General features: G+C 49.4%; 1 protein-coding gene across 2 annotated transcripts in view; it reads left to right on the forward strand.

Moving 5' to 3' along the window:
• Positions 1–25,202, forward strand: part of LOC131271780 (alpha-L-iduronidase) — a 51,637-nt gene extending 26,435 nt beyond the window's left edge. Inside the window, exon 7 of one of the 2 annotated variants that reach the window (XM_058273311.1) lies at positions 24,964–25,202. The gene's annotated coding sequence lies outside the window, so the exon portion shown is untranslated. Of the gene's footprint in view, positions 1–11,033; positions 11,086–24,963 lie in introns of those variants that run through there. The other variant, XM_058273312.1, reaches the window with a different exon arrangement.
• Positions 25,203–25,719: the final 517 nt, after the last annotated feature.

Raw genomic sequence — 25,719 nt, forward strand, 5'->3', positions numbered from 1 at the left:
GGTTCCATACAGCTCCGCGATGACCCCGGTGTTCGCCTTTGCCTCACCTTGCAAGGCAGTAAGCAGTGTTGCGTTTGTGTTAATAAAGCTCATCTTCAATCTTGCGCACTCATGTAGTCGTCTACCTCTGCTATGAGAATAATAAAGTACATCCTTAGTAGTCAAGTAATTTTTCCACTAAGCGTAATACTCTCGACTTCCATTCCGAGACGCAATACACAAGTGTTGAGCAGAGATTCTATAATATTGGGTAAATTGTAAAAACCTTGAACATCATCGATGACGCTTTTATCAGCATGTTTACTTTTGAAAATAGGTTTTTGAATCTACTGACTATACCCGCGAGGTAAGATAGTTCAATACATGATCCCGGCCTGACTAATCCAGATATGAAGCCAAACCACTCATACAAATGCAAAGTACCATATGTAGCATGTAGCGGGCCAACTGGGTCAGGAGATCCTGGGCCATCGCACTCCGTCTTAAATTCTGCTGCACTACTTTGAATTTTGACGGCGGTTCTTACACTTTTCCGCGCCACGGTCCTCTGCATTCAAGGCATTTTTCTGGATTGCTGCAGCTAGCAGCCTTGTGTCCTTGCCCTCCGTACCGACGGTTCAGAGCGGACCGGTCGGGACCGGTGCAGGAGCGCGCCATGTGGCCGAGCAACATGCAGCGAGAGCAGCGCATTCTCTCGAGCTGCGGGGGCGGCGCCAGCGAAACTCGGCAGCGGCTGTATCCTATGTTGAGGCGGTCGTCGATAAGCGCATTTGCGACTCCCCGCTGGACACGCACCAGTGCCATCTGGTCACCCTGGAAATAACGGTGCAATCGCACGGAGCCCGCATCAACTTGTTCACCTATGCAATCCGCTACAGCCTTGGCCACATCTGCTGGTTCCGCCAGCATGTCTACTCCCCGTAGGACGACGGTCACCAGATCCAGCCGCAGGTGAACTTCGCTGCCCTCGGGGGCCAACTCCTTCACACGTTGATATGCCGCGTTGGCATCCGCAGACCGCTTTAGCGTCATAGCGAGATGACTTGACGCGGTCCGGACGCCCTTATGTACCGCGGCTGCTACCTGCGTGTCCGCTCGAACGCTCCGGAATACGTCGAGGAACGTTGTCCCAGGAGCCGGCACGACCGTGATGACGTCTGGCCGATACCTCAGCTCCGGCTTCCTCGACGTCTTGGTGCCACCGCCGGAATGCCCCTTCTCGCGTTGTGCCGCGGCTGCCGGGCGCTCGGTGGATGAGCCGACTACTTCGGCGAAGCTCTGCTTGTCCTTCGGGGCACTCTGGTGTTCCATTCTCTTGCCTTTGTTGGCCTTGGGTTTCCCTTGGTTGGCCTGGTGGTCTTGTCCTTGCTTGTTACTAACCGGACGGCCCTTCTTTCCAACCGTTGTGAACCCTTCATCCTGCTGACGCTGCGACTGCTGCTGCTCCAGATGCTGCTTCTGCTGCGCTGCCGGCGGCGGTGTCGCTTTCTCTTGTCCTGCCTTCCTGAAGCGGTTTTTCCCTTGCTTCTGCTTCGATGGAGGGTCTCCGAAGGCCTCGCGTACCATCCCCTCGATGGTCTTCCGCCCTTCCTTCATTAGACTCGTCTGCTGGATAACCTGGGCCTCCAGCAGCCTCTCTACTTTTGCCATCAGCTGAGTCACCTGAGCCTGGAGCGCAGCGTTTTGCGCTGTCAACGCCTTGATGGTCTCGGCCATCGCTGACATTTCCGCACTTCGCGCAGGGCCTCCAGTTGCATCCTTTTCCGACGAGCCTCCGGGCAGTTGCGATGCCAGCTGCTCCAGACAGAGACAGTGGTTACTTCAGGCGTTGATATCGTAGTCCGTGTTGGCGCTACCGGGGAAGCCACAGGAGTTGCACTTGGCTTTGTCGATGTCGCCAGTTCGGACGGCTGATCCGCCTCACTTTTCTCCAACTCCTTCTCCAAGTCTCCGATGAGCACTCTGAGATTATCCTTGAACGGAAGCCTGCCACTTGTAGAGTGCGAGCGCGGCCGCAGCGCCCGCTCCACGCTTCTCTCCTTAGATGACTCGTTGACAGCTACCACTTCTGCCGCCTCAGCGTTGGCTACCGCCGAGCTGCGGCCCGTGGTCGAGCTGGAGCGGAGTGTTCGTTTCGGTGTAACGTCCAGCATGGTGGTTAGTAAGTTGAGGGGGGGGGGGGGACTTAGCTGGAACGATCAACCCCTACCCCGCTAGACTTCCCACCATTGTCACAACTAATGAAGCTCTTCTGCTCGTTACCGGGCGCTATGGTTGGCCGAGACACGTCAGCAGCTATCCATGAGCGTCGTGATTTGACGACTTCTTGGGTTTCGTCTCGTTTGGGGAACGGTATTCGCTGGACTGGTTTGTTGTTTCTGGGTCGTACGCGTAGATACATGTTTCGTCTCCAGTTATTATTGGTTTCATATTGTCCACTTAGTCTGCTAACATGGTTTTGCAGGCTTTACGCGATTCCTGTTTTCAAACAGGTTCACCCATTTGGGTACCATACCCTCGATGGTCTTTCACCCTTCCTGGATCATGTAGGTCTCTTGGAGTGTCTGGGCCTCCAGAAGCCGCTCAAGCTTTACCATCAGGTCCGCCACCTGAGCCTGGAGCGCTGCGTTCTGCGCCGTCAGCGCCTTGATCAGCCATCGCGGACATTTCCGCAATCTTCTCCGGGCCTCCAGTTGGATCCTTTTCGGCCACACCCGAACCCTCGGGCAGCTGCGGCGCCTGCTGCTCCGGAACCGAGACAGTGGTGACTTCAGGCGTTGATGTAGTTGTCCGGTTTAGCACGACCGGGGAAGCCGCAGGAGTTGCCAGGACATGGAGGTGGTCTCGTTCGAGGAAGACGTAAAGCATCCTAATGTCTCGATTCGCTTTTTCGATGATGCCAAGAAGTGCTTGAGTTCCTGCCACATCATCGAATCGCCAAACACCTGCATGGTAATACCGGTGTTGTGTGTCACGTCGACGAGAAAGCTCCGCAAGTCCTCTTTTGAGATAGGTGCGCTCTCCCTGAAGCTCATCTCTGATGTAATCATGTGCACTATCTTCCAGTGCTGGTGTAGATTCTCTGGTATTGGTGCTACCGAACTCATCGTCATCTGTGGTACCGATAACGGATCCTCCTCCGTCCCTTCCAATTCCTCCTGGGCTAGCCAGTTGTTCATGAACTCCAGATTCTTGCGGATCAATGACCAAATCTGATTAGCTGCACTCAACACTTTCTCACTTATTTCAACTTGAGACGTTTCAACGTCGTCGGTTGTCGTTTCACGGTTCTACTGACTCTCAAACTCCATGGTGCGGCTTAATATACTCTTCAACTGATCGATGGTACACCCCTTTTATACCAATAACACCGATCACGCCACTATCAATAATCCACCGATCGATTGAACACCCTATAATGTGTACACTCAACTACCTCGTGTACTGATAACAAACACGCGCTGCACTGATCCAACTATGGAATTTTCCACTCAATAACAAACCACTTGATAACGACACCTAACGACACGAGGTTAATGCACACAGCATTGATTGCTTGCTCAAGTAGTGTTTATGATAACTTCGATTGCGTCAGTTCAAACGGTTGGTCCGCCTCGTCTTCCTCCGACTCCTCGCTCGTTCCGACACCTACAGTCACCTCCGAAGACTGTGGCACCTGGGGCAGCTGCCCGATGAGCACACCCTTGAGGTTATCCAAGGTGCTCCCCAGGAACGAGCGCGGGCCACTGGTCGAATGCGAGCGCGACCGCAGCACCCGCTCCACCCTCCGCTCCTTTGGTGATTCGTCAATAAATTCTACTACTGCCGCCTCAGTGCTTGCCGCCGCCGAGCTGCGGCCTGTGGTCGCGCTTGAGCGGAGTGTTCTTCTCGGCGTTTCGTCTAGCATGGGGGCCGCTACTGAGTGCGGAAGCATAGGTCGCTGCTTCCCCCTCTTCCTGTCGGTTTGTGGCGCATGACACGCCGTGGTGAGCCAGTACTGGCAAGTTTTTACCTGCCATTGGCATGACACGCGTGTGAGCTCGCCTCCGATGTGTAGGTACGATGCGATCGGATCGGTTCGCACCATACGCACGCACCACACGCACATCCGACAGGATGCCAGCTAGCGGAGAGTTCAACCCATGGGTTAGCTCTCTTATCTCCAATACCTGCCCATATCTCCTTTGTGAGTGCTTCGTCGGTGACGAAATTTCTATTGGGTAGCCGACACCATCTATGGTTTTCCCGTGCTTGCCACGGTGCTGCTCCACAATTTTCTCTGCCTCTTGCTTCGAGCTCATCTTCACGAACACGGTGTTCGCCGAGCTCGCTTCAAAAGGCCATTTTTTGCAACTAGCCTGGACCTCGGCTTCTCTCGGCCTTACCGGGAGTGCGTTATAGTTCACCTTAAACGCATTTGGCTTACTCCCATTTGGTTGCCTCGTGCATCATCACTTTTCAGAAGAGGAGAGGAACTGGCTATTAATCGATAGATTGTCTTTGATCTTTGAAGATCTTTGGTATAAACCTCTTTTTTCTTCTAACCCGTGTGGGTACTGGCACGTTTCGTGAGCCTCTTTTTGTTGGACTTCTTGGGTGAGAGGTTCCCAATCCTAGCAGAATGGAATCCTTAAGTTGTATTGAGTCCCGCTCCCCATGGCAGTCAAGATTAGTTCCGAAGATGTCTTTTCGTAAGCACGTGTCCTCGTACAGCTGTCGGATCTGGCGTAGGGTCGTCGAGGGAGGTACAGGCACTTGAACTTCCGCCAACACATTAATCATTTCACTTTTAGTTAACATTTTTACGGGTTATCCCACTTCTGAAGTTGTAATCGCGTCAAAATATAACTGATTAACGCACTTAGGGTTATTGCAGCAGAGTCGCGGTTACAGAAACGAACACGAGACAAAGGCTTAAGTTGGCCGTTCTGGTCGGAGGTCGGTTGCAGAAGAGAATCCGCCTCGTGGTTTTATTTGACACATGTCATAGTTCGATATGGTTAGGACTAAGGTATGATTTACATAAGGTGGTCAAACTAGAGGTGTACATACATAAATTCCAGGTTATTAATTATAGGAGTTTACAGTTCAATTTCTTGGACGAAATGTTCTGGAGTCAGCGGATCTGTGTCTGTAGATTCTTTCGATAATGGTTCTAAAGATCACGACTTCAAAAAGCCCGACTTGAGTAAATGGGATTATCATTCCTTTTTTTTTGTTTTCTTGATATTTTAGAGGGGAAACAACCTTCCTAAAGGCTTTCGGCTTCTTGTCAAAAGGGACAAGCCTACTTGTGTGGGAGTCAATGGATTCCACTCCCTACTTGTGGAATCGCCAGAATGTCATGGTCTAATATTTTATCGGGAACCCTTTGTTCTCTATGACCATGCGACACCTTTTAGGCATTGAATCCACAAGATTCTGAATTGTGGATGGTGGAATCCTTCTCCATTCATCGTTCATTGCCTCAAATAACTGATCGGTGGTCAGATAGGAGGCTCTCTCACGGACCATCCTCTTCACAATAGACCAAAGATTCTCGATGGGATTCAGGTCCGGAGAGTGCGACGGCCAAGGGAGAACACCAATATTGTTCTCCCCGATTCAAGCACGAGCAACACGACAAGTATGCTTGGAGTCGTTGTCGTGTTGGAAAAGCCATCGCCGGTTTGCCAGGGTTTCCTGGGCATGGGGAAGCATGACCGAGCGTAGGATTTCGACTTAGCCTGCCCCGGTCAGCATTCCGTCTATCCGGTGTAGCAGACCTACGCCTTCACCCGAGAAGCAGCCCCAAACCATCACTGACTGACTGTGGCGGGTTGTTGGTAGACAGTACCGTGGGTTCAGTCTCTGGTTTCGGAGCCGTCTCACGTGGTTCATGCCGTCCGAACCAAGAAGGTTGACCTTGACTTCATCACTAAACAGTACATTCCACCACTGGTCTACACTCCAGTGACGGTACTGCCTAGCAAACGCAAGTCTGGCCTGCCGATGCTGGAGCGTAAGCTTCGGCTTCTTGGCTGGAAGATAGGCCCGTAGACCGGCATCCAACAGCCGGTTGATCACCGTGCGTGGTGTGACCGGCAAGTTTAGGTCCGTTGTAATGCGCGTTGCTGGAGTAAATGGCGCAGACCTTGCCGCGTTTACTATGGCTCGGTCCGTGCGTGGCGTCGTCTTCCGAGGCCTTCCGCTGCTCCAGCGAGGCTCGGTAGATCCACGCTCAGCGTAACGCTTGAGCATGCGGCACACAACAGACGGCGACATGTCAAGCGAACGACAAATCTGCGCCTGTGATGCAACAGACGAGACTCGTCATTTCGTGACTGTACACTGATTTTAAAACACTATACTCACGTTTGTTTGTCCCTGCTCCGACATCCGGACGACATGGCCAATCGCAACAGCTGAATAAACCTTTCGCGGCATTGCAAATCACAACACTTTAGCACTTGAAAACAAAACTTGAGATAAACAAACGTGGAATAGCGTTTACCTACTGCGACAACGAAGCCGATTGCGTCGCGCTTTTATAGCCGCCGCGGCCGCAAAATCTTGCCTTCATGCCGCGGCAGTCGACCCGAGCGCAGCTTCGTGCGTTCGGCAGATTGGAATTCCAAGGCGCTGTGATTTTTCACAGACACCATCTATGGGTTTCCGTGCTTGCCAAGGTGCTGCTCCACAATTTTCTCTGCCTCCTGCTTCGAGCTCATCTTCACGAACACGGTGTTCGACGAGCTCGCTTCACAAGGCCATTTTTTGCAACTAGCCTAGACATCGGCTTCTCTGGGCCTAACCGGGAGTGCGTTATAGTTCACCTTAAACGCATTTGGCTTACTCCCATTTGGTTGCCTCGTGTATCTTTACTTTTCAGAAGAGGAGGGGAACTAACTATTAATTTTTGATTGTCTTTGATCTTTGAAGATCTTTGGTTTAAACCTCTTTTTTCTTCTAACCCGTGTGGGTACTGGCACGTTTCGTGAGCCTTTTTTTGTTGGACTTCTTGGGTGAGAGGTTCCCAATCCTAGCAGAATGGAATCCTTAACACTAGAATCCAAATTGGGGTCATTTTGACCCCAACGCAGTTTTCGATTTTAATATTTCGAAAACGGCTGAATATTTTTACAAAAAATAACGGAACAAAGCGCAGAATGGAAACTACCTATGGAAAATGTTAAAATCCACATCTTCAAGATCAATTTGTGGCGTTTTTTGATAATTTAAAAATATGAAATTATTTTTCAAAGGTGGCCTAATACATCAACATCATAGCGCACTCTTTTTTTCCGAAGTTACATGTTACATTTTGAAAGAATAAAAGTTGAAAAGGATTAAATTTCGACTCATATCGATCTTTTTTGCTATACACCGAGCTGGTGGAATGATGAAGTGGTACATCCAAAAATTAAAAACGCCAAAAGATAGTCTATAAATATACTAAACCGTAACAGTTTACGGATTTGAAAAATCTTCAAAAATAGTGATGTTATAGCGTTTTCAAAATAGGGGTCAAAATGACCCCTAAAAAGCATTCGGGCAAGTTTCCAAAGCAATGTATTCTAGTGTTAAGTTGCATTGAGTCCCGCTCCCCATCGCAGTCAAGATTAGTTCCGAAGATGTCTTTTACTTTGTTCACAGATTGGACAAAGTAAACTGATTTCCTCTTAATGTATTTCTTTCTTTCATATAGGGGCTGAGAGGTGACTTGCTAGGTTCGATCATCCGCTTACCAAAGATTGATCGTGGCGGACTTCAGTTTGTAGACCGGGTATATCCGCCAAGATCGGCATTGCTTGTTTGGATTGCAATTTGTACGATGATTAACCCGTCTGACCCATTGTCCAGATCGGTATCAGCTTTCAGTGATGAATTGCTTACTGACTCCTCTATCAATCGGCTTTTTACACTCGCTCACGTGATGTCCGAAGTGCGACTAATTGAAGCAGCGTATAGGCTTTGGCGGGGAGCGGGGTGTTTCCTGAAGACGAACCGGGGAGGCTCGGACCTCGGCAGAAGGGGGCTTAATAGCCCGAAGGCGGCGGCTGGCTTCGAAACACTTAAACTTCTCACGCAAGTCAGCCATGGTATGGACCATATAGCGCAAACCCGCTGTTTGGTGGCGGGGGGGCGGGGGGGCTTGATGCTTGATCAGGGCGTCCTTCAACCCAGTGTAGGTGGTAAACCGGAACGTCTTAGCAACTGAGGCGGCAGTGCCTGCAAGAAGCCGGACGGTCAGAAGAAACTTATCGCAGTCACGGATACGATGAAGCAAAAATAAGTATTCCAGATCGTGGAACCAGCGTTCAACATCACGATTCTGGTCGGATTGACTAGGATAGAGACGAGGTGCGTTTTTCTTGTCTACTTGCACGGACATGCACTTAGCTGATTTCTATCGAATGTAGAGACATGGATCCGCCGTTGACTGAGTGAATTCCATCTCTACTTTCAAGGCTAACTCGATGTTAAATTTTTCAGCCATTGTATTTTGGCTGTTCCTCTTCGCCTTCAATTGTTTAGAATACATGAGTCATGGTCCCGGTTGTCAAGCGAGATACTGGGATCAGGATATTTCAGCTTTTGATATTCATAAGTTTCCCACAATATGATAGCAATAAGATGTTCAAGAAGGACCGACAAAGTAGTGCATCGAAATGTATAATAATATTGTGATAACTCAGCTTCGAGTTTTCTAATATCTCCAACTGAGCTATTGCCACAGAACTTTTTGAACTGTTTTTTATAATCGGCGTCATATCTGATCATGATTTCTCTTTTCCCTAAAGCCAGTTTATTCAGTAGCTAAAAGACATCCGATGAGGATACCATCTTTTATATCAAGTATCATGCCATATATTCTATCTCTTGACATCCATGTGTGATCATCCAACACGTGATAATCTCCTTTGTTTAGTGGTATATACTCCGCATATTTTGTAGCTATGAATCCCAGAGCCGCAACAGATAAGCTCAAGACCACGAACATGTAATATAATACTCATAATCTTTTATGAACCTTGGCGTTGCTAGCTCTAATTTTACAAATTTCCAACAATTTACGTCTTGACATTACAGCATTAAAAACAGTTGAAATCTTATTTGGTACATCATTATCGTTATCGACATCTGGAGGAAGGAATGGTTCATCCATGATAGTGGCTAGAGGCATGTATCTTTTGATTGTTAATATATTAGTAAAGTCGGGATTAGCAGGAGGAAGTCTTGGTAATTCTCTATATATCGGTGCGTTTGGGTGAAAATCGTTTACGTTACGATGACCAGCACGTTCATAGATAACCACGTGGTGTCGTCAGAAGACATAAAAGGATCTCTTTCCTTAGCCATTATACTCATATACTTAAAAACTTAAATTTTTAATTTAAATAAATTTTTCGATACCCGCTGTGGGGTGTTACTAGCGACGGTGGTCATATACATCTATGTTTGGAAAGGACTGGTTTACGAGTGTTAGCAACCGTTTCTCGAATGTTCAGCTTTTATAATAAAATATGGTATGGTACCCCCATACGAACCGCCCATACGCTGATGTTGATGCGCTGCTGATCCTCGAGCCCGTCGCGCATCTCCTCGCGCGTTGCCATCACGTCCACGATGCGGATTATGACCGTGACAGTTTGCCTAAGGGTGGATTATGACCGTGACAGTTTGCCTAAGGGTGGTCACAGTCGCCTTTGCCTCAAGCGAAGCTTCTATCTTCTCCGCCAGTACCGTGGTGTCGCCGGAGCTCTCCTTGGTAAGTTCCACCAGCATATACCCGCCCGTCCGCCAAACTCGCTTACTTTGGCCTTCCCTATCTGTTTCACCGTGGGGTCGGTGTGAAGAGCTGTTAGCATCAATTGACCCCTTCGGTGCTGGAACCTCGTCTTCCTTGATACAGACGAGCTGTTCCTTTTCTAACGGTACCGGGGCCGGCAGACAATTTTTAGTTCAATTTCTTGGGCGAAATGTTCTGGAGTCAGCGGCACTGTGTCTGTAGATTCACTCGGTAATGGTACTAAAGATCGCGACTTCAAAACAATTCGACTTGAGTTAATGGGATTATCATTCCTTCCTGATATTCTTTCTGAGCGGATAATATGTTGCTTTACCGATTCCGCTCTCTGTTAATGCGTGCTCGAAAAAATAGGTCCTGCGAAAGTAGACATCCATCCTAGCTTGTTAGGAGGATTTTAGGTCTTTAAGTCTCTGGTTCTCTATTGTCTTCCAGTCAGTTGCCTTATGCGTATGAAGCAGAGAACCTTTTCCTTGGTAAGCCGGTGGTTTTTCGCACGCGATGCTTCTTTGATGGAAGTTTTTCGGAAGGGTCAGCGTACTTCCACTGCTGTTTTCGGTCGGCGCAAGGCACCCGATCTGCCGGATCGGGTATCTCCCCAGTGCGACGACCGCCGTTCTTGTGGCAGGATCAGAGACCCAGTTGCCGTTATTCGCTGGAACGCGGTGGTAATCGGACAGGAGTGCTACGTCCGCACCACGTTCTGGGTCAGGAGATCCTGGGCCGTCGCACTCCGCCTTAGATTCTGCTGGATCACTCTGAATTCTCACGGCGGTTCTTGCACCGTGCCCCTTCGATGGCGTGTGGCTCCCTGCACACCGGGCACCTTTCTGCGTTTTTGCAGGCCGCTGCTTGATGACCCTCGGAGCAGGCAGCGGTGGCAGTGCACCTTGTCCATCGTTAAGGCTGGGGCGAAGTGGACCCAGCAGATGCTGTACCCGAAGACGAGGCGGGTTCCAACCAACGCGTTGGCCATCCGCCTTGGCAGATTTTTTTTTGTTTTCTTGATATTTTAGAGGGGAGACAACCTTCCTAAAGGCTTTCGGCTTCTTGTCAAAAGGGACAAGCCTACTTGTGTGGGAGTCAAGAAACTAAGTCGTGGGACAGCACTAAGAACTCTCTAGAAATAGGTTGCCGGGACACCTAAAAATTATTTAAGCAGAACATGTACTATTGTAAACATCAATACATTCGTATATATTCATGTAGAATATTGTTATCTCACCCGATATGCATCCTCTAGGCTCTGGTAGTCATCTCCAGCACCCAGAAACCGAAGCGTGATGTTAAGCCTTTCACGAGCTGTTATTGCATCTCACATATAGGTGTCCTGTTTACGGATCTTCGGCGTTACAATCGTTAGCAGATATTCAAACTCCTCCCTCGACACCCTCATAAATTTATGGTGTTGTCGAGTTTCTCTTCCAAAATTTTGCGTGTTTCTTTTCGCGACATGTCCAAACGTGTTGCATACGTAACTCCTCGGTCCTCTCAGCATAAACTCGCATTCCCTTGCACGATGACCGGCATTACCGCAATTGTAGCAATTGTCAGTGTTTTTGCACGAAGCTGGGGGCACTTGGGCTTACTTGGGCACACATTGGCCGGATGGTCCTTGGAGAAACAGTTCATGCACTTGCGACGGTCCATAATGTAATTAATGCACTGAATTATGGACCGCGCGCGCAGCTCCGAGCACACCGTCGTCACGTGACCCATCTCGTCGCACGCGTAACACCGCCGCGTCCCAGCCCTCTGACCCCCCTTACTCACCTTCGTGCTGGTGCTGGCAGGAACAACGGCAGCAGCGGCTGGCTGGGTCGCCGGCGCCTTCCGCGCAGGCTTGGGAGCGATGGCAGCGGGCTTCGGGGTGACGGTTGCAGCTAGCACCGTCCGTGCTGCTCGCTGGTTTGCTCCACGCGCTCGATCCGTATCCTTCTTGCGCTTGGGCTGGTAATATATTTTATTTGCCAGCCCATCCAACTCGCGACGCAGCTCAACCCACGTAGGGATGAGCTGCTGGTCCGCACGCCGTGTCACGCTCGCAATGGTTTCAGCGTCTACCTTATCCATTACGAGCGCGACAATCAGCCCGTCTTCCACCACGGAGGTGGAATCGCCAGCCTCGGCGATCTGGCGGGTTGAGGCCACGGCCGTCTCCACCACGTCGATGACGCGCATCAACGCGTTCGCCGATGGAGAGCTCATCCTGGGCAATTCCAGGATCTTGCGGATGTGGCCCATGAATGCCACCCGCTTCTTGTAAAACCGCTCCTCGAGCTTGGCCCATGCCTGGGCGAACGGCATGCCGGCGTTCTCAAACGCCTCGCAGCTGTGCCTCGCGATGTCGCATCGCTCGAGGCACTTGTGAAGAAAGGCGAACTTATCGGAATCCTCCGACAGCCCGGCCACGCGCTTCTCGAACCGGCTCGAGAACGCGCTCCATTCGGAGGGCGAGCCTTCAAACTTGGGCAGCTCGATGCGTGGCAGATGGTCTGCCCGCGATGGCTGCCCCGCCACCGTGGCGTCCAAAATGGACGGCTTGGAGGCAGCTCCGTCACGGCACTTGGTTGCAGCCGCCATGGCTGCCGCATAAGCCTCCATGAAGGGACCCCTGCGCGGGTGGGGGCCGGTGATGCATTCGACGCGCATCAACGCGGCGTTCCCGTCGCGCCACAGGGACGCCAAAATGTCCGCTTTCACGGCGGCCACCTCCGGACTCAGTTTGGACTCGAGGCTTGCGGCCACCTCCTTTACACTGCCCTCCAGGGCGGTAAGTAGCCGCAAGGCCTCGGACACGTTGGTTTCGTTATCGGTATTCATTGTTTGTTCACTTATAGTGACAGGATTTTACCTCACGGCACTTTTCACTATCACGTCGGGGTCACCAAAAAATGTTTTTGCACGAAGCTGGGGGGAAACGTTTTTGCACGAAGCTGTGGTTTCGGATTTCACGATGAAATCTACACTTACGTTAAACGCGAACTAAATGACTTTATTTGCACGTAGCGAAGTAGAAAAAGCACGTAGTAGATTGGCACGTAGCGGCAGTTTTCACAAGCAGGCGAAAGCAGAAAAAGAGGCCCGTCGATCCGTTGATCGACGGTTTTATAGTGAGAACGCTCCCCTCCACTTCCCTACGCGTGGGAGAGTTGCCCGTAGCGAAGCTCTCCCACGCATTCTCTCCTGTGACGTACCAGCACGCGGTGATAAGCTGACATTCCAGCACGCGGTCTGGCACGTCACACGATCTTCCGGGTCATGGAGGGGATTTGCATATCGATGGTCGCACGGAGGACATCATCGATATGCGCTTATCGCATGGTCGCGCGGATGACATAATTGATAATTATTGTCACGCAATTATTTCCCACAACCAGTCAGTGCCTGAACTTATGCTGATAAGTTAGATGCCGGGTTTACGCCTTCGAGTACCCCCTAAAAAACCCTGTCACAGTCCCTCACCCCCCTTATGACAGCCTTGCGGCATGTTGTCAGAGGGTGAGTCGATAGAGAGGACGTCGTCATACATCACATTCCATAACGTAGGACCTAGTATTGAACCCTGTGGAACGCCTGCTTTTTTTTTTTTTTGTTAACCCAGGGACAAATGCACTTACGCACTGCGGTCACAAGTGCCCGACTTACGCCTATGGGTACCCCCTAAAAAACCCTGGCATAGTCCCCCACCCCCCTTATGACGGCCTCGCGGCATGTTGTCAGAGGATGAGGGACCCGCCCCCCCCATAGTGTGAAGCACCATGGGTTAGGCTATGCGCTAAAGCTCTCCACTCCTCCAGGAGCAGAGTCTGGCTCTAACTGGCCGTTGCCAGCCCTCTCTTCTCGACGCTGCCGACTTAGGTCGCTCTGCTACTTCTATGGCGCTGTTAATTGCCAGAATGGATGGCCTCAGCGACCGCCGCCTCCTCGTCAGAAGTCAGAGCACCGGTCCTTGATGCATCGCTCAGGCTGAGCGCGACCCCGCCACTGCTGCTGGATGCTCTCGGTGGTGTTGGCTGAGGTACGGCGTTTGACTGCTGCTGCTGCTGCGGTCGTCGTTGCTGCGCAGCGTGCCGCCGTACTGGAGTCTGCGATGGTCTCTGAGACTTGGACTGATACCATTCCCTCCTCGCTCGACCACACTCGCTGAATTGGCAGGCTTCCGGTGACTACCACTGCTGCCTTTGACGTCGAATCAGCCGCCCAGTTCCCGTTGTTCTCTGGGACGCGATATATCTCCGACGCCAAAACGACGTCGACTTTCTGCTCCCGTGCGGTCTGGAGCATCAAGTCCTGCGCTACTCTGCTGCGTCCTAGGTTGACCTGCAGGATGTTCAACCTGGCGCCCCCTCTGCCATCTGCGGTCGTTACTGGCGTTACATGACGGCTGGCTACTTGCGCTGCAAACCGTTGACCCAGTTTGATGGTTTCCGGAACACACGAGGCACTTGGGGCCCGAGCTGCACTCCTTGGCCTTATGCTGCTTCGATCCGCACCGGAAGCAGCACTTGGAGTAGTCCGGTCCAGTGCACTCACGCGAACGGTGCCCCCTCCCGAAGCAGCGATAGCATAGCTGCTCGCCTGCTGGGACCGACGCAAGCGCCTGCACAATGCATCTCGTGTTCCCAATGGTGATCCCAAGGCCATCCAGCATCTTGCACTGGGAGCGCGGCAACTTGATGTGCGCCTTCTGCATGCCATCATAGCGGCGCCACAGGCGCACCGCGTCCAACGGCACCGTCAGGCCTGCCTGTCTTTTAACGGCTGCTACTACATCCTCTGAGGTGGCCAGCATGTCTATGCCGGTCAATGCTGCCGTCTGCTTATCCACAAGGAGGCGTGCCGCACCTACCCCCTTGATGGCCGCTTGCACTTCTAGCAGCACGTTTTCGCAATCGATGTTAGATTTGAGAAACAGGGACATCGTGCGTTCCCCTGTTCTCGAAACTCGGGCGACATGCTGGTCGACAGATGTCTTTTCTCGGACAGCTTTGTAGGCCTCGAGGTAGCTGTGGCCTTCATCGCTCTCGAGCACAACCACTCCGGGCCTTTCTTCTCTGCGCATTGATGTCTGCTGCGGCAGGTGCGACCGCTTCGATCGACGCCCAACGGCCCCGGCATACGTCGTCGCTGCTGCTGCGTCGCGCGCTTCAATGTTGTCAGCTGCCGCAGTTTCCTTGTTCTTAACTTTTTTAGCCCTTTTCTTCGGTGCCGGAAGAGGAGCAGCGTTGCTGCCAACACCGGCCACCGGTACGCCGGGCATCGCTGGTGTCGGCTGCGCTGTGCTGATCGGCGCTTCAGCAGCTGCTGTCTGGTCTTGCTCCTGCTTCTTCTGCTTCTTCCTCCCGCGTTCTCGCTTGCGCGGAGCCCCCTGACCCGCTGGAGGTGTCTGCTCGGCTGGCGCTGAACGTCGTTCAAGGTCTCGCTCGCCTCCGCCGATTCCGCCTCCAAGCTGTTGTGGAACTTCCATCGAAGCCATCGAACTCATGGAGCTGATCCCGCTGCGAAGCAGCGCCATCTCCCGCTCGCAGGCAGCTGCACGCTCGCGCAGGCTATTGTTTTCTCGCTTTAACTCCATGTTATCGCGAGCTATCAGCCTCAGCTTCGCTTTTAGCTCAGCGCCGCTATCCTTTGCCGTTGCCCGGCTCGTCTCCATCTCGCTTACCTTGGCGAGGAGGGTCTCAACGGTTGCCCGGAGCTCCCTCAACTCGCTGCTGAGGCTTGCAATTGTCGACTCCTGCTGCGGGGCTTCGGCCACTTGCTGGACGACGGTTATGTTGAGCTCGTCCTCCTCGCTCTCCTCGGATATCTCCATATCGCTGAGAGCCATTCGCTGCAGCATTACCATCGGCCGAGTGTTCGTCGCAATCGATGGCGCGACACTGCCCCCCTTTCGCGGCCGAGTCAACGGCAGCGCAGCCGATGATGATGAAGATGTCATTACTTCGTCCCTGTCGTCCTCCGTCGATGGTGCGGGAGCGTCACAGGACGCCTGCTGACAGCGGTCGCGTGACAGGACCCTGCGATATGTCGTACACTAAGAGTCTTCCCTGGAACCAGCTTTCCAGGAGTCGTTGCGGAACGCCGCGGGATTCGCATCCGAGCTACTTGGAGCCCATCACCCCTTTTCCTCAGGTGGACGACGGCAGGGGAGACTGCGACGTCTGTTGCGAGTTCGACCGCGTCAGCCACTTCCGCCTCAGTGACGAGTATGTCCACGCCTTTAAGCTCGACTCCCTCCTCCAACTCTCGGTCCTTTCGGATTACTAGGTATACCTCCTTATAACTCGTCTCTGGAAGTGTGGTAAGTTTAATCGCGTCCGCTCGAGGCTTTCGGGGGCGCGACTTTCGCTTCTTCTTTGCAGCTCTGTCAGGGACTGCAATGTTCCTTGGTGGCGGGTTGTTCTGTTGGCGCGGTAGCGCTGGTGTCACCGAAGTCTCCTGGGCAACTCGGGTTGTATGCAGTCCGCGCGTTAGTACGTTGGACCACATATTCTCCTTCTGTTTCGACAGATGCCGGCGGCGGAATTCCGCCATTCGCCAAATGTCACACAGACTTCTGGAAATGCACTCGTCATAGTTTTGCACGCTGGTGCTTTTCTTAGTACATTTCCCCGACACATGGCCAAAATCGCCACGAGTAAAACATTGCGGTTTTCTTTCGCGCTGGGTACCTCCGGGTACTTGGGGTTGGTTGAGGACTTGGTGAGCAAACACTTGATATACGTTCTTCGGATGTCGCGCACTCTTTCGCACGATGCCCCTTCGCACCACACTTAAAACACGTTGGACCCTCTTGCTTTGTTGGGCATTTGGCTCGACTCCCTCCTCCAACTCCCGGTCCTTTCGGATTGCTAGGTATACCTCCTTATAACTCGTCTCTGGGAGTGCGATGAGTTTAATCGCGTCCGCTCGAGGCTTTCGGGGGCGCGACTTTCGCTTCTTCTTTGCAGCTCTGTCAGGAACTACAATGTTCCTTGGTGGCGGGTTGTTCTGTTGGCGCGGTAGCGCTGGTGTCACCCGCACAGTTACTGGGATTATCATTCCTTCCTGAGATTCTTTCTGTGCGGATAATATGTTGCTTAACAGATTGAGCTCTCTGTTAACGCGTGCTCGAAAAAATAGATCCTGCGAAAGTAGACATCCATCCTAGCTTGTTAGGAGTTTTGGTCTTTGTCGGTCCAATTACCTAAGTCTCTTGTACTCTATTGTCTTCCAGTCAGTTGCCTTATGCGTATGAAGCGGAGAACCTCCTCCTTGGTAAGCCGGTGGTTTTCCGCACGCGATGCTACAGTTGCAGAAATAAACATAGCAACTATTAAAATCAGGCACATTTCGTGCAATTTAAATTCCCTTAGCAATGCAAAAATTGCTTTCCTCAACCAATTTTTTTTTGTTTTCTTGATATTATAGAGGGGAGACAACCTTCCTAAAGGCTTTCGGCTTCTTGTCAATAGGGACAAGCCTACTTGTGTGGGAGTCACGAAACTAAGTCGTGGGACCGCACTAAGAACTCTCCTCTTAAGGATTCCACTCCCTACTTGTGGAGTCGCCAGAATGTCATGAATCAATATTTTAACGGGAACCCTTTGTTCGCTATCACCATGCGACACCTTTTAGGCATTGACACCACAAGATTCTGAATTGTGGATGGTGGAATCCTTCTCCATTCGTCGTTCATTGCCTCAAATAACTGATCGGTGGTCAGATAGGAGGCTCTCTCACGGACCATCCTCTTCACAATAGACCAAAGATTCTCGATGGGATTCAGGTCCGGAGAGTGCGACGGCCAAGGGAGAACGCCAATATTGTTTTCCCCGATCCATGCTTGAGCAACACGACAAGTGTGCTTTGAGTCGTTGTCGTGTTGAAAATGTCATCGCCGGTTTAGCAGGTTTTCCTGGGCATGGGGAAGCATGACTGAGCGTAATATTTCGACGTAGCTTGCCCCGGTCAGCATTCCGTCTATCCGATCTAGCGGACCTACGCCTTCACCCGAGAAGCAGCCCCAAACCATCACTGACTGACTGAGTCTCTGGTTTCGGGGCCGTCTCACGTGGTTCATGCCGTCCGAACCAAGAAGGTTGACCTTGACTTCATCGCTAAACAGTACATTCCACCACTGGTCTACACTCCAGTGACGGTACTGCCTAGCAAACGCAAGTCTGGCCTGCCGATGCTGGAGCGTAAGCTTCGGCTTCTTGGCTGGAAGATAGGCCCGTAGACCGGCATCCAACAGCCGGTTGATCACCGTGCGTGGTGTGACCGGCAAGTTTAGGTCCGTTGTAATGCGCGTTGCTGGAGTAAATGGCGCAGACCTTGCCGCGTTTACTATGGCTCGGTCCGTGCGTGGCGTCGTCTTCCGAGGCCTTCCGCTGCTCCAGCGAGGCTCGGTAGATCCACGCTCAGCGTAACGCTTGAGCATGCGGCACATAACAGACGGCGACATGTCAAGCGAACGACAAATCTGCGCCTGTGATGCAACAGACGAGACTCGTCATTTCGTGACTGTACACTGATTTTAAAACACTATACTCACGTTTGTTTGTCCCTGCTCCGACATCCGGACGACATGGCCAATCTCCACAGCAGAATACACCTTGCGCGGCATTGCGAATCACAACACTTTTCACTAGGAAGCAAAACTTGAAGTAAACAATCGTGGAAACACGTTTACCTACTGAGACAACGAAGCCGATTGCGTCGCGCTTTTATAGCCGCGGCCGCAAAATCTTGCCTTCGTGCCGCGGCAGGCGACCCGAGCGCAGCTTCGTGCGTTCGGCAGATTGGAATTCCAAGGCGCTGTGATTTTTCACAGACATCATCTATGGGTTTCCCGTGCTTGCCACGGTGCTGCTCCACAATTTTCTCTGCCTCCTGCTTCGAGCTCATCTTCACGAACACGGTGTTCGCCGAGCTCGCTTCACAAGGCCATTTTTTGCAACTAGCCTGGACCTCGGCTTCTCTCGGCCTTACCGGGAGTGCGTTATAGTTCACCTTAAACGCATTCTCCCATTTGGTTGCCTCGTGTATCTTCACTTTTCAGAAGAGGAGAGGAACTGACTATTAATCGATAGATTGTCTTTGATCTTTGAAGATCTTTGGTTTAAACCTATGTTTTCTTCTAACCCGTGTGGGTTAGAACTGGCACGTTTCGTGAGCTTTTTTTTGTTGGACTTCTTGGGTGAGAGGTTCCCAATCCTAGTAGAATGGTATCCTTAAGCTGCATTGAGTCCCGCTCCCCATGGCAGTCAAGATTAGTTCCGAAGATGTCTTTTACTTTGTTCACAGATTGGACAAAGTAAACTGATTTCCTCTTAATGTATTTCTTTCTTTCATATAGGGGCTGAGAGGTGACTTGCTAGGTTCGATCGTCCGCATACCAAACATTGATCTTGGCGGACCTCAGTTTGTAGACCGGGTATATCCGCCAAGATCGGCATTGCTTGTTTGGATTGCAATTTGTACGATCAGCTTCCAGTGATAAATTGCTTACTGACTCCTCAATCAATCGGCTTTTTACACTCGCTCACGTGATGTCCGAAATGCGAGCAATTGAAGCAGCGTATAGGCTTTGGCGGAGAGCGGGGTGTTTCCTGAAGACGAACCGGGGAGGCTCGAACGTCGGCAGAAGGGGGCTTAATAGCCCAAAGGCGGCGGCTGGCTTCGAAACACTTCAACTTCTCACGCAAGTCAGCCATGGTATGGACCATATAGCGCAAAACCGCTGTGAGGGAAGGATTCCCCAAGCCGTCGATGATGGTTGTAAGAAGTTCAGATTCCGGGACGGCAGCTTGACGAGCAACACGTTGCATGTCCATAAGATAATGCATTGCGGATTCCTGGGGCTTCAACCCAGTGTAGGTGGTAAACCGGAACGTCTTAGCAACTGAGGCGGCAGTGCCTGCAAGAAGCCGGACGGTCAGAAGAAACTTATCGCAGTCACGGATACGATGAAGCAAAAATAAGTATTCCAGATCGTGGAACCAGCGTTCAACATCACGATTCTGGTCGGATTGACTAGGATAGAGACGGGGTGCGTTTTTCTTGTCTACTTGCACGGACATGCACTTAGCTGATTTCTATCGAATGTAGAGACATGGATCCGCCGTTGACTGAGTGAATTCCATCTTCACTTCGTTGTTCAAATTTACATGTTCCAGCTGTTCCATAAGCAGTTTTTATGTCGATGTGTTTCGCCATCATATGCCGCTTGGCTTGCTACAATAAACATAGTCCGGAATGTGTCCTGCTTCGCTACAGGAGCATAGACCATCTCGTAATCCGTCCAAAACTTTTGGCGGAATCCTTCCCGGTAGTTTGTGCTACACATTTCTTTTAGTAGCGAAACTTTACCGGTAAGGGTTGCCTTGGAGTGATGAGCTTTTAGCGCATCCCATGTTTCCTTCGCTGTAGCCTTAGTAATGATTAGATTATGTTGGCTATCTTCCACCAACAAGGCAATTGTGGCACGTGCTTTTGCATCACCCCCTGACCGGGTTAATAAATACCGGGATAATAATATTATGGTAACTCAGCTTCGAGTTTTGTAATATCTCCAACTGAGCTATTGTCACAGAACTTTTTGAACTGTTTTTTATAATCGGCGTCATATCTGATCATGATTTCTCTTTTCCCTAAAGCCAGTTTATTCACGATTGCAGTAGCTAAAAGACATCCGATGAGGATACCATCTTTTATATCAACTATCATTCCATATATTCTATCTCTTGACATCCATGTGTGATCATCCAACACGTGATATTCTCCTTTGTTTAGTGGAATATACTCCGCATATTTTATAGCTATGAATCCCAGAGCCTGGCGCATCACGTGGCAATGCACTTCTCCAACTAAGCTGGCTGCACCTATAGCGTCAGCAGGCTCTTTTGTGTCAACTAGACACCAAAAGTCCGTCTTCTTGGCAGAAACGTTGACGTGTTCAAGTGCCTGAGTCACTTCCTGCACGGGTTGACAGGTTGGGCGTTTTCCTCCGGGTCCACGAGGCATAGCCTTTTCCACTGCCTGCGTCAGCATGGTGCTGGTCATCTTTAGGCTCACTGGTTCACAGGAGACTAGTCCTGCTGGTGTGCCAACTCCACTCCAAGTAAGTTCCGGAAATGAATGGGAAGGAAGTCGACCCTCGACGCGAGTTATCCAGTTCTTGAAGGCGTGTAAATCCTCGAAGATCTCCAACTCTCCATAGCCATCAGGCCAGATGTCCGCAGCGTTCTGAAGCACGTGATTTCGGAAGACCGCTCCCGGAATCGAGCACATCTCCTCAAACACCTGCCGCCATTCAAGCGGAGTTTCCGCGTTTGACGCCAATAACAGAGTACCTGCTATTGTGTCAGGTAACCCGTGTGGGTTAGAACTGGCACGTTTCGTGAGCTTTTTTTTGTTGGACTTCTTGGGTGAGAGGTTCCCAATCCTAGTAGAATGGTATCCTTAAGCTGCATTGAGTCCCGCTCCCCATGGCAGTCAAGATTAGTTCCGAAGATGTCTTTTACTTTGTTCACAGATTGGACAAAGTAAACTGATTTCCTCTTAATGTATTTCTTTCTTTCATATAGGGGCTGAGAGGTGACTTGCTAGGTTCGATCGTCCGCATACCAAACATTGATCTTGGCGGACCTCAGTTTGTAGACCGGGTATATCCGCCAAGATCGGCATTGCTTGTTTGGATTGCAATTTGTACGATCAGCTTCCAGTGATAAATTGCTTACTGACTCCTCAATCAATCGGCTTTTTACACTCGCTCACGTGATGTCCGAAATGCGAGCAATTGAAGCAGCGTATAGGCTTTGGCGGAGAGCGGGGTGTTTCCTGAAGACGAACCGGGGAGGCTCGAACGTCGGCAGAAGGGGGCTTAATAGCCCAAAGGCGGCGGCTGGCTTCGAAACACTTCAACTTCTCACGCAAGTCAGCCATGGTATGGACCATATAGCGCAAAACCGCTGTGAGGGAAGGATTCCCCAAGCCGTCGATGATGGTTGTAAGAAGTTCAGATTCCGGGACGGCAGCTTGACGAGCAACACGTTGCATGTCCATAAGATAATGCATTGCGGATTCCTGGGGCTTCAACCCAGTGTAGGTGGTAAACCGGAACGTCTTAGCAACTGAGGCGGCAGTGCCTGCAAGAAGCCGGACGGTCAGAAGAAACTTATCGCAGTCACGGATACGATGAAGCAAAAATAAGTATTCCAGATCGTGGAACCAGCGTTCAACATCACGATTCTGGTCGGATTGACTAGGATAGAGACGGGGTGCGTTTTTCTTGTCTACTTGCACGGACATGCACTTAGCTGATTTCTATCGAATGTAGAGACATGGATCCGCCGTTGACTGAGTGAATTCCATCTTCACTTCGTTGTTCAAATTTACATGTTCCAGCTGTTCCATAAGCAGTTTTTATGTCGATGTGTTTCGCCATCATATGCCGCTTGGCTTGCTACAATAAACATAGTCCGGAATGTGTCCTGCTTCGCTACAGGAGCATAGACCATCTCGTAATCCGTCCAAAACTTTTGGCGGAATCCTTCCCGGTAGTTTGTGCTACACATTTCTTTTAGTAGCGAAACTTTACCGGTAAGGGTTGCCTTGGAGTGATGAGCTTTTAGCGCATCCCATGTTTCCTTCGCTGTAGCCTTAGTAATGATTAGATTATGTTGGCTATCTTCCACCAACAAGGCAATTGTGGCACGTGCTTTTGCATCACCCCCTGACCGGGTTAATAAATACCGGGATAATAATATTATGGTAACTCAGCTTCGAGTTTTGTAATATCTCCAACTGAGCTATTGTCACAGAACTTTTTGAACTGTTTTTTATAATCGGCGTCATATCTGATCATGATTTCTCTTTTCCCTAAAGCCAGTTTCTTCACGATTGCAGTAGCTAAAAGACATCCGATGAGGATACCATCTTTTATATCATGTAATATAATACTCGTAATCTTTTATGAACCTTGGCGTTGCTAGCTCTAATGTTACAAATTTCCAACAATTTACGTCTTGACATTACAGCATTGAAAGCAGTTGAATTCTTATTTGGAACATCATTATCGTTGTCGACATCTGGAGGAAGGAATGGTTCATCCATGATAGTGGGTAGAGGCATGTAACTTTTGGTTGTTAATATATTAGTAAAGTCGGGATTAGCAGGAGGAAGTCTTGGTAATCGTTTACGTTACACGATGACCAGCTCATTCATAGATAACCACGTTACCAGTACCAACGCCATTTGTAATATCCTCAATTCGTACAACTGTGGTGTCGTTAGAAGACACAGAAGGATCTCTATCCTTAGCCATTATACTCATATATTGATATATCTACTTAAATTTTTAATTTTAATAAATTTTTCGATACCGGCTGTGGGGTGTTACTAGCGACGGTGGTCATATACATATATGTTTGGAAAGGAATGGTTTACGAGTGTTAGCAACCGTCTCTCGAATGTTCAGCTTTTACAATAAAATATGGTATGGTACCCCCATACGAACCGCCCATACGCTGATGTTGATGCGCTGCTGATCCTCGAGCCCGTCGCGCATCTCCTCGCGCGTTGCCACCACGTCCACGATGCGGATTATGACCGTGACAGTTTGCCTAAGGGTGGATTATGACCGTGACAGTTTGCCTTAGGGTGGTCACAGTCGCCTTTGCCTCAAGCGAAGTTTCTATCTTCTCGAATAGCGAAGATTCTATCTGCTTACTTTGGCCTCCCCTATCTGTTTCAACTTGGGGTCAGTGCGAAGAGCTGTTAGCATCAATTGACCCCTTCGCTGCTGGAACCTCGTCTTCCTTGATATAGACGAGCTGTTCCTTTTCTAACGGTACCGGGGCCAGCAGACAATTTTTAGTTCAATTTCTTGGACGAAATGTTGTGGAATCAGCGGCACTGTGTCACACACTGTGATTCACTCGATAATGGTTCTAAAGATCGCGACTTCAAAACAACCCGATTTGAGTAATGGGGTTATCATTCCTTCCTGAGATTCTTTCTGTGCGGATAATATGTTACTTTACCGGTTGCGCTCTCTGTTAACGCGTGCTCGAAAAAATAGGTCTTGCGAAAGTAGACATCCATCCTAGCTTGTTAGGAGGAGTTTAGGTCTTCGTCGGTCCAATTACCTAAGTCTCTTGTACTCTATTGTCTTCCAGTCAGTTGCCTTATGCGTATGAAGCGGAGAACCTCTTCCTTGGTAAGCCGGTGGTTTTCCGCACGTGATGCTTCTTTGATGAATGGAAGTTTTTCGGAAGGGTCAGCGTACTTTCACTGCTGTTTTCGGTCGGTGCAAGACATATTTGAAAAGTTTGTTTGTCTGGAAAAAATGTTGTAAGCCGTAATGGTGCGGTTTGCTTTCTTCTTTACTATATTTTTGGTTTCTGCTGCTGGGTTGCGGTAGCTAGAAGTAAACAAAACAAAACAAATTTTATAATCAATCCAAAACAATTCACCTTTTGGTCGATTCATTCAAACTTACGCATAATGTTGCATTTCTTCTTTGTGGTCTATTTTCGCCCAGGTTGCGAGATGTTCATAAACTTCTTTGCTTTCTGCGGAAAGCAGCTTGAACTTCTCGCCCGCTTTCCGAAGCAGTTCGGCCTGAAAACAAGATGAGAATCAAAGAAATGTTGCAAACAACATCTTTTAGCGGTCTACACCCATGTTAGTTCCGGATGCTGCCATTTTATCATCCGGAGGTTTGCTTTAAGGAAATGGTTGTAGGCAGTTGGTGGATTTTTTGGCTTCTTTGCCAAGCACGCCTGGATGCCTTTCTTCTGCACGTTGCAGAGCATTTCGTCCAGGCTTCAAGGAGGGAGGGGCTGTTTGATTTTTCGCATTGGTTTGGACAAAGAACCAGAGAGTGTTAAGTTGAAATTGATACGATTAACCTTGTCAGTTCTTTTGATATGCATATTTTTAAAAGTTGAATCTAACGTCTTCTTATGACGATCGGTTTTAATTTGAACGGACGGAGGGTTGAGAGAGGATCATCTGTTATATATGCTGTGAAGCATATATTCTTACTGGCATAAATTTGATCATATCAATAACTACAAGTAGAGTTTTAAAACTGTTTCACTATTTGTTGCTAAAAAAAAAAAAGATTGCAAAACTTATAATTGTACGTGGAGGAATAATGAACTTAAAATCATAGTTAATAGAGACCACATGTTGGAAACAGTTTATACGATTGCAAATGAACAACATAGTGTACGGATATGAAGAACGAGGCGTTCATAAAGAGTGTAGAAAGTTGTCTTTTTTACTATTTCATCTTTATTTATAAAAGTGACTATTGTATAGATAGGGAATGTACGTTAAGGCCCATTTCTGATACTGAAAGTTGTAATGTGACAGATACAGCAAAAGAACAGCAAAGATTGTATAATAATATTATATTGTAAAACACATGGATTGTTTTTCATCAAATAGCTTAAGTAAGTAATTTTGTTTATAATGCCGAAAAGACATTTTGTTCAATATACGAAAGAGAAGGTAAGTTGATGCCACATTTGTTAATGCTATTTAATAATTAATAATAGATTCTTAAGGGCACAGTAAACGAAGCGTAATCGCTGGTCTCCCGTGTATCGTCGATATTCGGGTCAAGCTTCATCTGTGCTTTGTTTATGTTTTGCAATTTGGTAAAAGTTACAACATTTCTTGAAGCTACAGCTTTCATTTTTTTGTGCATTTATGAAAATACAAAAATTACGCTAAATAATCACAGAATTTCGAAAAATATCATAGAATTTCGTCATAATCATAGAATTTCTAATAATTTCAGCGTTCAAAGATTCGATTTGGGGCAGTGGAAATGCTTTGTTGACACACCATGCTAATTCGTTTAGGCCTGCCTGTTGCTTTCGATGTTATATTAAAATGAATTACTGGTCTAAATATGCCACTAATCTTTT

The sequence above is a fragment of the Anopheles coustani genome, chromosome 3 (genome assembly GCF_943734705.1).
Source record: "Anopheles coustani chromosome 3, idAnoCousDA_361_x.2, whole genome shotgun sequence".
NCBI lineage: Eukaryota > Metazoa > Arthropoda > Insecta > Diptera > Culicidae > Anopheles > Anopheles coustani.